Source organism: Chiloscyllium plagiosum, chromosome 6 (genome assembly GCF_004010195.1).
Source record: "Chiloscyllium plagiosum isolate BGI_BamShark_2017 chromosome 6, ASM401019v2, whole genome shotgun sequence".
NCBI classification, from domain to species: domain Eukaryota; kingdom Metazoa; phylum Chordata; class Chondrichthyes; order Orectolobiformes; family Hemiscylliidae; genus Chiloscyllium; species Chiloscyllium plagiosum.
In genome coordinates, this window is record NC_057715.1 from 66,561,692 (window position 1) to 66,575,221 (window position 13,530).

Sequence of the window (13,530 nt, forward strand, 5' to 3'; positions counted from 1 at the left end):
CGCACCTATCTCTCTCCATAATCAAGGTGAAAGTCACAGAATTGTGGTCACCATCACCAAAATGTTCACCCATTAACAAGCCCACCACTTGTCCCGGTTCATTACCGGGTACCAAATCCAATATGGCCTCCCTTCTGGTCGGGCAATCTACATACTGAGTTATAAAAGCTTCCTGTACACACTGCACAAACACCGCCCCATCCAATCTACTTGATCTAAAGAGCTTCCAATCAATATTTGGGAAGTTGAAGTCGCCCATGACTACGACCCTGTGGCTTCTGCACCTTTCCAAAATCTGTTTCCCAATCTGTTTCTCCACATCTCTGCTGCTATTGGGGGGCCTATAGTAAACACCCAACAACGTGACTGCACCTTTCCTATTTCTGACTTCAGCCAATACTACCTCCAGAGGCAGATCCCCCTCAAACTTCCTTTCTGCAGCCGTTATACCATTATGGGCAGTAACTCTCATCTCACCTGTGGAATTTAGCTCTTTGGTCTATGTTTGGACCAAGACTAGTTTCAAGTCAAGAGTCAAGTGGCCCTGATGGATCTTAAACTGAACATGAATGAGCAGGTTATTATTTTCCAAGTGCCTCTTGATAGCACCATTGATGACTGCTTCCAAACATTTGCTGATGATAAAGAATAGATTGATAGTGAGTTAATTGACAGGATTTTTGTAAACAAGACATACTTGGTCAATTTTCCACATAAATGCCAGTCTTGTAGCTATATTGAAACAGTCGATGAGGCATGACTAGTTTTCTAGCACACGGTTTCGATACTACTGTCAGAGTGTTCTCAGGGCTTTGAAGTCTCCAATGCCTTTAATAATATCATTTCAAGTGAGTAAATCTGACTGATACCTGGCGCAAGTGATGCTGTGGACCTCAGAAGGGGGTCAACATCAAACTTATAATTGGCTTCCAGCTGTTGTTGTAAATAGAAGATTTTTGCAAATGCTTCAGACTTGTTTTGTACTGCTGTGCCAGACTTCCTCATCATAGAGAACGGAAATTTCTGTGGAGATTCCTCATCTTGTTCATTGTTTAATTGTCCATCACCATTCATGACTGAATGTGCCAGGACTGCAGAACTTAAATCAGATCCACTGGTTGTGACATTGTATAGCTCTATCTTTCAAATGTTGTTTCAATTGTTTGACACCCAGTAGATCTGTGTTATGTCTTCACTAGTTTGATATCTTATTTCTAGCTATATCCAGTGTTTTGCCTATAATGCCATCCCATACTCTTCATCAGCAGTTTATTATTTCAGGCTGTTACTTTATTTCTGGGCAATCTTCAGTCTTGTTCCATCTATTTGGAAACGTGGCTTTATCCACAGCAGGAATGACTTTGTTGGTTATGGACTGTTGTTATCGTTATCCCAAAATGGTCTGAATGCAGATGTAAGTGATCATCTCATAAGGCTACCTTTGGTGCTGAAGGATTATGAGGGGAACCAAGCAACCAGGAGACAACAGGATCAAACGTCAAAAGAGGGAGGCAGAGAAGAGGACTGTGAAGATGCTCGTATTCTAAGGGCATATTGAAGGAATGCATGTTGTGCAGGAACGTCACTCAGGATCAATGGTTCACTTTGGTCATGACGCTACTACCAAACTATGTCACCTTTAGTACCTACAACCAGAGCAATGGATAGTATTTCCAAGAACTGTCAAGGCATAATGATACTCAACAGTTATCCCATTGCTCTTTTCTCAAGCCACAATTGCTGTTATCAAAAATAATTCAGTCTAATTGAAGAAATATAGAGGTACTGCAATAATTGGTACTGCAATAATTCTGCATGATATTAATCATTATACAGATTGATTAATCAAATTAACATTGAGGATGAGTTAATACAATGCATTTTGAACAATTTCTTACAACATGATTTTCCGCATTCAATCATATATAGTGCATAAGTCAGGAATGTGATGAAATATACTTCACTTGCAAGGATGAAAGCAACTCCAGCTATACTCAAGAAGTCAACAAAATCCAGGACAAATCATCAAACTTGATTGACACCCATCTACCACCTTCAGCATCCATACACTCCCCCACAGATGCACAATAGTAGCTGCGTGAACCATGTAAAAGATGCACAGTGGCAAGTCACCAAACCTCCTTTGACAGAACCTTCCAAAACTGTGACCTCGACAAGAAGGACAGAGTAACAGATACATGGGAACATCAATATCTGGAAGCTCCATTCCAAGCTTCATACTGTCCTAACTTGGAAACATATCTCTTTTTGATCACTGTTGCTGGATCAAAGTCCTAGAACTCCCCTCCTAATAGCACTGCCAACACACCAAGGATTGCAGCAGTTCAAGAAGGCAGCTCACCACCACCTTCTCAGGGCAATAACAGCTCAGCATCAAATGTTGACCCAACCAGCAATGCCCACATCCATGAACGAACAAAAGAAGTAACCTGTTAATATTGCATATTCCACTTGTGAGGGGACCTTCACCATTTACACTGTAAGTTTAGTAAGTGACACACAGAAACTTTCACAAATCTAAACAGTTCTGCAGGTCTGGTATTTGTTATGCATTATGCATTAGTTGGCGGCACGGTGGCACAGTGGTTAGCACTAATGCCTCACAGCGCCTGAGACCCGGGTCCAATTCCCGCCTCAGGCGACTGACTGTGTGGAGTTTGCACGTTCTCCCCGTATCTGTGTGGGTTTCCTCCGGGTGCTCCGGTTTCCTCCCACAGTCCAAAGATGTGCAGGTCAGGTAAATTGGCCATGCTAAATTGCCCGTAGTGTGAGGTAAGGGGTAAATGTAGGAGTATGGGTGGGTTGCGCTTCGGCGGGTCGGTGTGGACTTGTTGGGCCGAAGGGTCTGTTTCCACGCTGCAATCTAATCTAAAAAAAAGTTTCCTGACATGTGCTTTTGCTGCTAACAAATCAAATTTATCCTTGCTGATGTTAAAAATTACATGCACTTAATGCCTGTCTTGTTGGAAGCTTAGTAGGCAATTTCAGGTTAAACAATTATGGCAATGTCACTGGAATACTAGGAGATTACCTTTGTCCATACTGTTCAATGTAGTGCAAGGTTCTAAGGTTTGTGTAATTGCTTGTCAATAACCAATCAATAGCTTGATTGAATCAATGTAAGATCATGTGTTGATTGATTTGACAATGGTCAGGTATGCCATGATTCTCATAAAGAGAAGAGAACTGATAGTGACATCTACATGTAATTCCTGCATTCTCTTGTCGATTATTCTTCTTCAATTGCCTGAAACAATCAGTTCTCTCTCTTCTACTTTTATGCAAGATCACTTTCCAAGTTCATGCAATGCTATTTCATTTTTAGGGCAATTTCTTCATACATGCTTTCTTTCAAACATAATCACGATAAAGGATATAATTTGTTGACACTGAATATCAATTAAATTTTGCATAAACACTTAATGTGAAATAGAATATAAACTTCATTACAAAATACTAAATAATGAATTGTCATTATCAAGGAATTACAATGCAAAATGAAAACCATATACTTTACTGACACAGCACAGTTCACAAGAACCCTGTCTCACACAGCAACGATGAAAACGGGCATCACTAGCTTGGACTAGCAAATAAGGTGAACAGCAGGAGTACATTTTCTCCTGTCCTCTGCTCTACACTAAGAAATTGATTCCATACTGCGATACACTTGTGTAGTTCAAGTTACTGTCTGGTTAGTAGCCATTATTTATGTATAATCCTTGAAAATGAGTGTTGCTGCACTATTTGATTACAAGGGACATCAGAGTCAAATCCAATTTTCTCTCCAGCTGATTGCCACACATACATACACTTGCAGTGTGGGTTGTGTGATGTAAGACAAATATGGAATCCTTACCTGGCTCTCTTCTCCCTGACTGAAATCATATTCTTGCTCTGTTAATTATAACTGTCATGCAACTAATTCAACATAAACTGGCCATAAAACATGAAATCGTTCTGAATCGTAGTGCTTAAATACTCATTGGATAAACTGGTTGAGCCATTAAGGGAACTGCCACAAGATATATTTGCACACAAAGAGCTGCTGCTTAAACATCTTACCAATTTAAATTCACTGATCTACCTTATTGTTTGTTCAATGATCAATATTATTAACCTTAAAGCCAGTTTATTGGTGTGTACTAGAAATGCATGTGATCTTATTAGACTAAGAACAATGTAATGAAGACAAACCATTCAAATCTCAAAATTTATTCAATTCATGGAAGGATGTTCTCAGGGTGAGCATCTGAATACTTATTGCTTGATATTTGCTGTTGAAAGGTTTTCCTTTATATTATTTATTGAATGCTAAATCAACATTTGAAGGTACCCGCTATAAGCACCTAAAGAATCCTCATGCAGATAATTTGTTCATGGGATATGATGAACGCTCATAAATGCAAACATGACAAAATTAAATAATTAAGGGGAAACTAGGTAAAGCACATAAAAGAGAAAGGAATATTGATAGAATTAGATGAAGTAAGGTGGGAAGAGATTAATGTAAACATCAGCAAAGTCCAGTTAAAAGATAAAAATATAAGAAATAGGAATAGCAGTAGACCTTTCAGCCCCTCAAGCCTGCTGCGTCTTTCTGTAAGATCAATGCTTACCTGATATAAAACTGGAAGATGCAGGAGAAGAAGTAGGCCATTCAGCCCAAAGGGTCTGTTGCAGTATTCAATGAGATCATAACTGATCTGATGATCCTCAACTCTGCTTTCCTACATTCCCCATAACCCTTGGTTCCTTTCCTAATTAAAAAATACTGTCTATCTCAGCTTTCAATCTACTTAACAGCCTCTACAGCCTTCTTCAGTGAAGAATTTTGAAGATTGATTATCCTCTGAGAGAAAAAGTCTGTTTTAAGTGCACAATCCTTTACTCTTGTTTAGACTCTTCCACAAGGAGAAACAATGTCTCGACATCTATCCTGTCAAATCCCTTGAATATTTTACATACTTTGATAAGGTCTTATCTCATTCATCTAAACTCCAATGAAAACAAGCCCGACCCACTCAAACCCTCCTCATAAGAAAATCTCTCCATACTTAGAAACAAACTAGAGCACCTTCTCAAAATGCCACTAGTGCCAATATATCTATCACTCGATAAGGGGAAAACTGCTCACAGTATTCGAGGTCCAGTCTGATTAGTGCCTTGTATAACTTTAGCAAGACTTTCCTATTTTTATAGTCTAATTCTTGAAATAAAAGTAATTTTGTTTATCTTTCCTATTATCCACTGAACTTAGATGATAGCTTTTTGTGATTCATGCACAAAGAGCCCCAAATCCTCTGTGCTGTAACTGTCTGTAAAAGTCGTTCCTCGCTTAAAAGATATCTAGCTCCTCTATTCTTCCTGCCAAAGTTCATGCTCTCACATTTACTCAGGCTATGTTCTAGCTGCCAAGTTTTTGCTCATTCATTTAGCCTGTTTGTATTGAGCTGCAGACTTTTTGTGTCATCATCGTCTTTGCCTTCCCAATAATTTTTGTGTTACTACAAACGTGAAGATAGTACATTAAATTCCTTTCCCCAAGTCAATAATATGTATCATTAAAAATAGTGACCCCAATACTGACTCTGTGGTGCGACACGATATACAAATTGTCATGAAAGTGCCTCCTTTACCCCAGTTCTTTGTTTTATATTAGTTACCAATACTCTATTCATGCTAATATCACCCCCAGGATCATGGGCTCACATCTTATTAAGCAGCCTGATGAGCTGTCCTGAATAGAATATATTTTGGAAATCCAAATATATTACAACTATTGGTTCCCTGTTATCTATCCTGCTTGTTACCTCTTTAAAGAACTGCAATGGATTTTTCAGGTATATTTTTCCCATCATTAATCCATGCTGACTTATGTATTTCCAAATGCCCTGCTATTATTAGCTTTATATTAAACTCCAGTAGCATCGTCCCAATGGCAGATGTTAGGCTAACTGGCCTATTTGTTCTTTTTTTGAATCACTCTCTTTTTGGATAAAATTGTGACATTGGTAGTTTTCCAATCATCTGGGACTTTTCCAGAATCTCAGGATTCTTGGAAAGTTACAACCAGTGCATCTTTTATCACTGTAGCTACTTTCTTTAAAGTCTGAAGTTGGAACCGAACTCAACGAGGGGACCTATCAGCTTTTAACTCCATTAGCGTTTGTAGTACCTATTCTCTAGTGGTAGTTATTGTGTATATTCCTCCCCTATGATTATTTAATATTTTTGGAATGCTACTAATGTCCTCTACCTTATAGACTGGTGTAAAATATTTATTCATTCCTTCTGCCATACTCTGGCTTTTGAATTATTATTTCCATAGCTTTGTCATGCAATCTGTTGCACAACCCTCATGAGCTTTGCATAGTACAATTTGCTTTTAACAGCAAAAAAAACATTTTTCACTGTATCTCGGTACATGTGACAATAATCAATCAATCTCAAGACAGGAGCTGCCCTGAAAGATTCCTGACATGGCAACAGGGGGGGAGTCAGTGCCCCATTTTGCATGAGGGACCTTGAGTTCCTGCTAGACAGGGTAGTGCAGAGGTGGGCTTCCTCTCCCCCCAACTCCAGCAGTGCAGGCCATGACCCCAGACTGTACCAGCCTGGTCTGAGGCTGCCATTGGGGTTAAAGCAGTCTCAGCCATCAGGAGGAATGCCTCACAGTGTAGGAAGATGGTCAATCTCCGTCTCAATTCACCAGGGTTTGTGTCAGCATCGGCTTTCCAATACATCGCACTCACTCTGTCTCAGGGATTGGACCCGCCTCTGGTCAAGCTCTGCACCATGCCATTTGTGAAAAGCATAAAAGCTGAGGCAAGATCATCTCAAATGCTTAATGTTTGTCTCATCTGCCACATATCTCACTGTGGACTCCATTTCCCAGACCCCAATAAGATTCCACCTTGTGTCTGTCTAAATCTATGGATGAGAAATGTCCCAGGATTTTCTTTGATTAAAAGATGAAGATTCTTTCATAAATAGCACAACTTCAAATTGCTTTAATGTGATTAAATTTCTCAAGACACTTCACAGGACCATTGTAAAACAAGTGTTGACACTGGTCCACATAAGGTGGTACAAGTCAGGTGAGGAAGGCTTTGTCAAAGAGTAAGGTTTCACTGGTTATGGATTGGAAAGCATCAGCGAGGATTAATATTTGATTGAATGAAGAAAGCACCACCCATTGTGGTGGTATCACAAGCACTGTTATTAGACTTCTGAATGGACCTCTTTAATGTCAATGTTGATCTCTCTCTGCACCTTCTCAGCAGCTGTAACATCATACCCTGTACTCTGTTCTGTTACCCTGCTGCACTTGTGCAATACAATCTGCCTGTAAAGCACATAAAACAACACTCTTCACTGTACATCTTTCCTAATGACTGTAATAAATCAAATCAAATCAAAATCAAAGTACCTGGGACAGATTAATGGAAGCGTTTGTAAGAAATTCTTCTGAGGCTACTGTTCTTCTACCAGTCTCTGTAGTAATCTAGATCATATTCTGTAATCTGTACGAATTGCAGTCATGCAACAAACTCACCATTGTTCTCTCAGCAAGACTCTTCCAGTTTGACCAGGAAGAAAGCAATACCACTGTAAATACCACAGAGAATTATTGCAAGATGGCCATTCCTCATGGCTGCACCCTGGTGAGTCCTTTGACTGAACTGCTTCAGCAGTGATTGAAGACAAGGTGAATCCAGGCCTGGGATTCCAATGGTCAAGGATTTCCTTAAGTCTTTTGCGGTGTCTTCATGGCAGCATGGTTAGTCTGGGACTCCCGTCAGCAGCTTTGACAGTGGCATGGGACCCCTTTTGGTGGCTTCAGTCCATCAGTCAGCATCAGTCCAAGTCTCCTTATGGTGACTTCAGTCAGTCTGTGACTCCATCCAATGTTTCCTTCAGCATCATGCTGAGTCCGGTCTGGGTTTCCAGTGTGGAGTGGGTTTGGTCCTCAATCCCAAAACCATGAAATGAATTAAATGGACTTTGTCCTAAGTTCTCTTTTTTTCTAATTTTTCTAATTTTTTTACTGAGTATGTGTACTCAAGTATCTGTACCTAGGTACCTTTGAACCTAAGATGTTGCCATAAGTGGCAACTTGTAAAGTTTTCACTGTACTCACAATAAAACTAAATCAAATTCAAATTCAGGCTTGATGGAATGCACATACAATTAGTTATAAAGTGTGTCTTAAAGAAAGGTGAAGTAAAGAGGCAAAGAGGTGCAGGGAGGGAATACCATAGGATTCTAGGTCAAAGAAAATCCTGGGACATTTCTCATCCATAGATTTAGACAGACACAAGGTGGAATCTTATTGGGGTCTGGGAAATGGAGTCCACAGTGAGATATGTGGCAGATGAGACAAACATCTAACAGGCACGGTCACCAAGGTTGGAGCAATTAAGATTGAGGATGCTCAAATGCCAGAATTAGTGGAGTGCAGTTATCTTGGATAGTAATGAGGCTCAAGCAGACTATTGAGCTGGGGAAGGACATGACAAAGAAGGGTTTTGAGATCAAGGATGTTAATGTAAAACTCAGATATTACTTGACCACTAGGATTCTAGGTCAGTAACAATGCATGTGATAGGGAAAGTGGACTTGCTGTGATTTAAAATGCAGGCAGCAGTTTATGAGCATTAAGGTTTTTGGAGGGAAGAAATGTGGGATACCAGTCAGGCTTGTGTCTCTGCTAGTAGCCACTAGTTGGATCTCGATGTAACTTAGACATGAATGAGGTATTCAGAAGCAGATGATCTGAGACAGGAACAAGGCAGGAAATGGTACAGAGATAGAGATGTGAATGCAAATATTAATGGAAATCATGATAGTATGATTACAAGACTGGAAGCTTATCTCAGGATCAAACATTATGCCAAGTTTGCAAACAGACTGGCTTAATCTCAGTCTGCTTCCCAGAAGAAGGATGGAATCAGTAGCTTGGGAATAAAATTTGAAGCAGCAACTGAAATTGATGGCTTCAAGTCTTCCCAATATTTAATTGAATGAATTTCTGTTCATGCAGTTCTGCGTGCTGAATGAGCAGTTGAATGGCCTAGCAATAGTGAAAGAGTTACTATTAAGGTAGATTTTGAATTAGTGGTTCTGGACGAGCAGCTCGGATGCTGCCTGAACTGCTGTGCTCTTCCAGCACCACTAATCCAAAATCTGGCTTCCAGCATCTGCAGTCATTGTTTTTACCTACTATTAAGGTAGAACTGAGTGTTATCAGTGTACAAGCGAAACTAACGCTGTGCCATTGGAGAATGTGCAAAGGGGAAGACTGTAGCTAAAAATAAGAAAGCAAGAAAAACTGTGTCTCAATTATTAATTCTGTGAAAATGAATGGGATTTGAATGGGTTAAAATCTGCCCCTTTTTTATTCTTTCATGGGATGTGAATGTCGCTGGCATTTGCCCACAAATTTAGTGTGTCCTTAAGATTCTTTGATTCTTTGGTGCAAAAATTATTTATGGCCTATTTTACTAATCATCTGATGCAGGGCAATGATCAGGCTATCCCAGCTGCTGAAGACTCCTTGGTAGAGGCAATGGTGCCTCATCCATTTCACATTGCTGACTTGACAGTGCAATCCTAAAACAGACATAATTTGCATATAATATGGCATAACCTCCTGAGTTCATGAAAGCTGGTAAATCCAAGCATGGCATGCTATGTAATGGCTCGACATGTGTTTAAATCTAATATTGGTGTCAGCTAAAATATCAAACAACCCAAGCTTAGGGTCGCTCAGACATGCTTGGGGCACAGGATATCTCTTTAAAAAGGTGTAACGACGTCCAATTTCTGTGCTTGAATATTTGCCATCTTGCTGTATTTCTTTTAAATCTTCAACTCTTTTTTCAAATTTACTTAAATATTCAGCTGTGTCTTTAACAAATAAATTCACAATAAGGATGGAATAAATGAATTTTACAAATAACTTTACCATAAATGACTTGCTCATTGACAGTTTTTTTATCAAGTTGTCACACAATGATGCTGCTTCTTATTCCAAGTCTGACTGTATAATATTTCAATTATATGTGACTATGCATCTCAGCTCCTGCTGATATACACAACACTGGATTTTTATTACAGCGGATGCTGTAAATCAGAAACAAAAACAGAAGTTGCTGGAAAAGCTCAGCAGTTCTGGCAGCATTTATGCAGAGAAATCAAAGTTAGCACTTTGAGTCCAGCGACCCTTATTCAGAGGACCCTGTGCCAGACCTGCTGAGCTTTTCCAGCAACTTCTGTTTTTCTATTTGATTTTTTAATACTTGTTCATGGATCAGAAGCAGGATCTTTTGCCAGATGCAAGGACATTGAGGGTAATTGCCATAAGGAAACAACGGGAAATCCAGTAGCTTTGCACTAACCATGGATCAAATCTGAAACTTTCACTTATCCGGTCTCATTTTATATGAGACAAAGTCATTACCTATGGGGCTATCAAGGAAGCTCTTCTCAAAATGCTGTTTAAGTATTCTGGTCACATTATCCCATCACGAAACACAATGAAATCAAATTTATGACCCTTTCTCAAATTAGTTTTCAGACATAATGCTCCCAGTTTTTCAGAGGTATTAAGATAAGCAGAATATTGTATGGAACAGAAAATGTAATATATTATTCTAGAAATTAAACTTTCACCAGTTAATGGGTACATAGCTGTGTTACATATGAGAAAATTCAGGTCAAAAAAGCCCCCAAATGGCTTGAAAATTACAGGAGAATTATTCCAAAATCAACAACTTATATTCATATTGTACCCTTGTCTTTGAAAACCTTTCAGGGAGTTTTGCAAACTGGAGAGAAAGAAAGAGTAAGAATGGATGTCAGCCAATGAAGATAGTTAACGGAGGTGGGCTTGGTCGAGAGATTTTTTTTTATGGTCAAGAGAGAACTGACCTGAACTGGAAAGAGAAACTGAATTTTCATTAAAGAGACATCTCCTGCTGCTGGTACTGTACTGACGATGAGGGCTGGGAGGAATGCTGGGACATTGCAAGACTGACTGGTATACCATGGCAGACTGGTGCAGGTTTAGGGCCTATGTCCGCCAATGGGTCAACGAGCATTAAAGGCACGTCACTGAATTACCCTCCTGCCACTGCACCACTCTCCTGATTGTGTCTCCACTACCTACAAGGAAAACCAGAAAGCAATTTTTATTATTGGAAATTAACGTACTGGTCATACTGGAGGTCCATTTTGAACTTCACAAGATGAGTCAGCCTAGTATGTGTATTTGCAAGTTTTATTGTTTTTTTCCTTTCTGGATGCCTGTCTGACAGGCCACAGGAAGGCCGCTCCATTTACGTCATGCTCCAGTCCCACTAGTGCTCACCATTCCTAGTGGTATGACCACGATTGTAGAGCTGCTCCCTTTGTAATTGGCTGCTAACAATTGGATATGAGCCACATGACCTCAAGGTGCCAGATGCCATGCCAGAATCACACAAGTATGCAACATGGCTGACAGCACCAACAGAGTTAGGCTCACCTCTGACTTTCCATCCAGAGAGGGGAACAACTGATCCCACATCAAATTTGTCCCATTCCACCAATGTTCAGGAACACCGTACTCCCTCGGGTTCCTCAGATACTGCATCTTCTGGAGGATGAAAACCCAGAGGCCTGTCCTGAAGTCTGTTATTGTACACAGCTCACCCAATTGAAGGCATGTGCACAAGCAGAAATCAAGCAAAATCAATGGAACCAGCATGACAAGTAATGGAATTTTAAGTGTTTCATGGATTTAGCATATTTTCTGTTTCCTTTTGTGCTAATTTGAAAAGAACTGTGCTGCAAGCAAGATCCACCCACAAAATTCACAATGCCCCCAGGGTGAATTAATCACTAAACATTTCCATTAATTGAGTTAATTTTGCAGGCTTTCAGGAACATTCTAAACATTAACTGATTCTTTTGTGGAGATGGGTATTAAAATGTATGTTTTAAAAGAGTCTGAATATTTTAATTGATTGTGATAAAAGTGTTTATTTTTTAATAAGCCTATTTTAGATGCTCAAACATCAACAAATGGCCATGATTAAATACATGAAAGAAAATGCTTTCTTGAAAAATCTAATGAGAAAATAAAAACTTCATTTTAAATCATTGTTAAGTTGTTATGGATTATGACAAATTTTGCATTTTGTGATTTGCAAATGAGTTTTAAGCAAAAATTGTGTTGGAGTCAAGGGGGAAACATTTCAAAACTGGTGCAATTTTGGTGTCAATTTTCCCTGAAATCAATAAGCAGAGCAAAAGTGGAAATTTCACGCTGACATTATCAATTTTGGATTTTTTTCCACAACGGCTATACTGGGTTTAACTATTAAATCATCTGGGATCGTCAAAATCTTTTAGTTTTAATTTGTCAATCTATTTATTGAAGTTTGCTATCCCCTTAGTCATTCTTATTTACTGAATGACCTGCAATTAATGTCAATGATTATCGATTCCACATAAACATCATCACTTTGAAATATAATCATTGTCAATAATTGACATGGAATAACGTCAAAGGCTAAAAGTAGTTTACTTATTGATTTACTGAAAAGAAGGCAAGTAGAATTTTTTTCAATGACTGTTTAATAAACTCAATATTTTTGTTTCTTCAACCTATCTTTAAAAATGTTATGTTTTTAGGTAATTATAGATTGGTTTCAAGCTGAATAATAGTTTGTCAAGGTGATCAATAGATGTACTGTTCCTATGTGTGGAGGTTTAATATTGTCATATTTATACAAGAATACCACTTCAATTTATAATACTGAAAAAGTACTGATGTTATTCAAGTTAGAAACAGAGTCATAGAGTCATAGATAGTGGGAATATTGCTTTTCAATTGTGGTGTGTGAGATCATTTCCATTATGGATATGTAAATGCAATAAATTCTGATGAAAATAAAATTTTCATCTGCCAGTGTATCATTGTTAGTTTTGGGGGAAGATGTTAGACAGCTATTTCATTTTTGCAAGGTCAATCATCCAGCTTAAGTAGGCTTATATCCTCCTCTAACACACCACGTCAGCTCTATTGAGAACTTTTGAACTTTCAGGTCACACATTTTACACTATGCAGTAATGTAACTGCGATGAAACAATTTCAGTGAGATTTTAACCCACTCAAAGCCAATTCATTTACAAAGAGTTGAAACCAGCTGGGTTATGGTCAAACATTGTGGCACCCAATAAAATACCCTGCTGGAGTGCAGTCTGCTCGGTTTGGGTGGAATCTTGTGCTGTTGCCAGAAATGGGAAGCTGGGCAGGAAAGGGAACTTAAACATGTGCAAAGCGAAAAATTAACTTCCCAACAGTAGGGTTAAATAAATGTATGAAGTTCTTAGAATTTTGAGGGGGTAGAGCTTCACCATAAGAAGCACTGGGGTGCCCTTTTGCTTGTTTTTGCATGTCATGAATGCTTGTTAAAAGGCAACTTCACTGGAATTGTGCACATATCCAAATAAGAACAA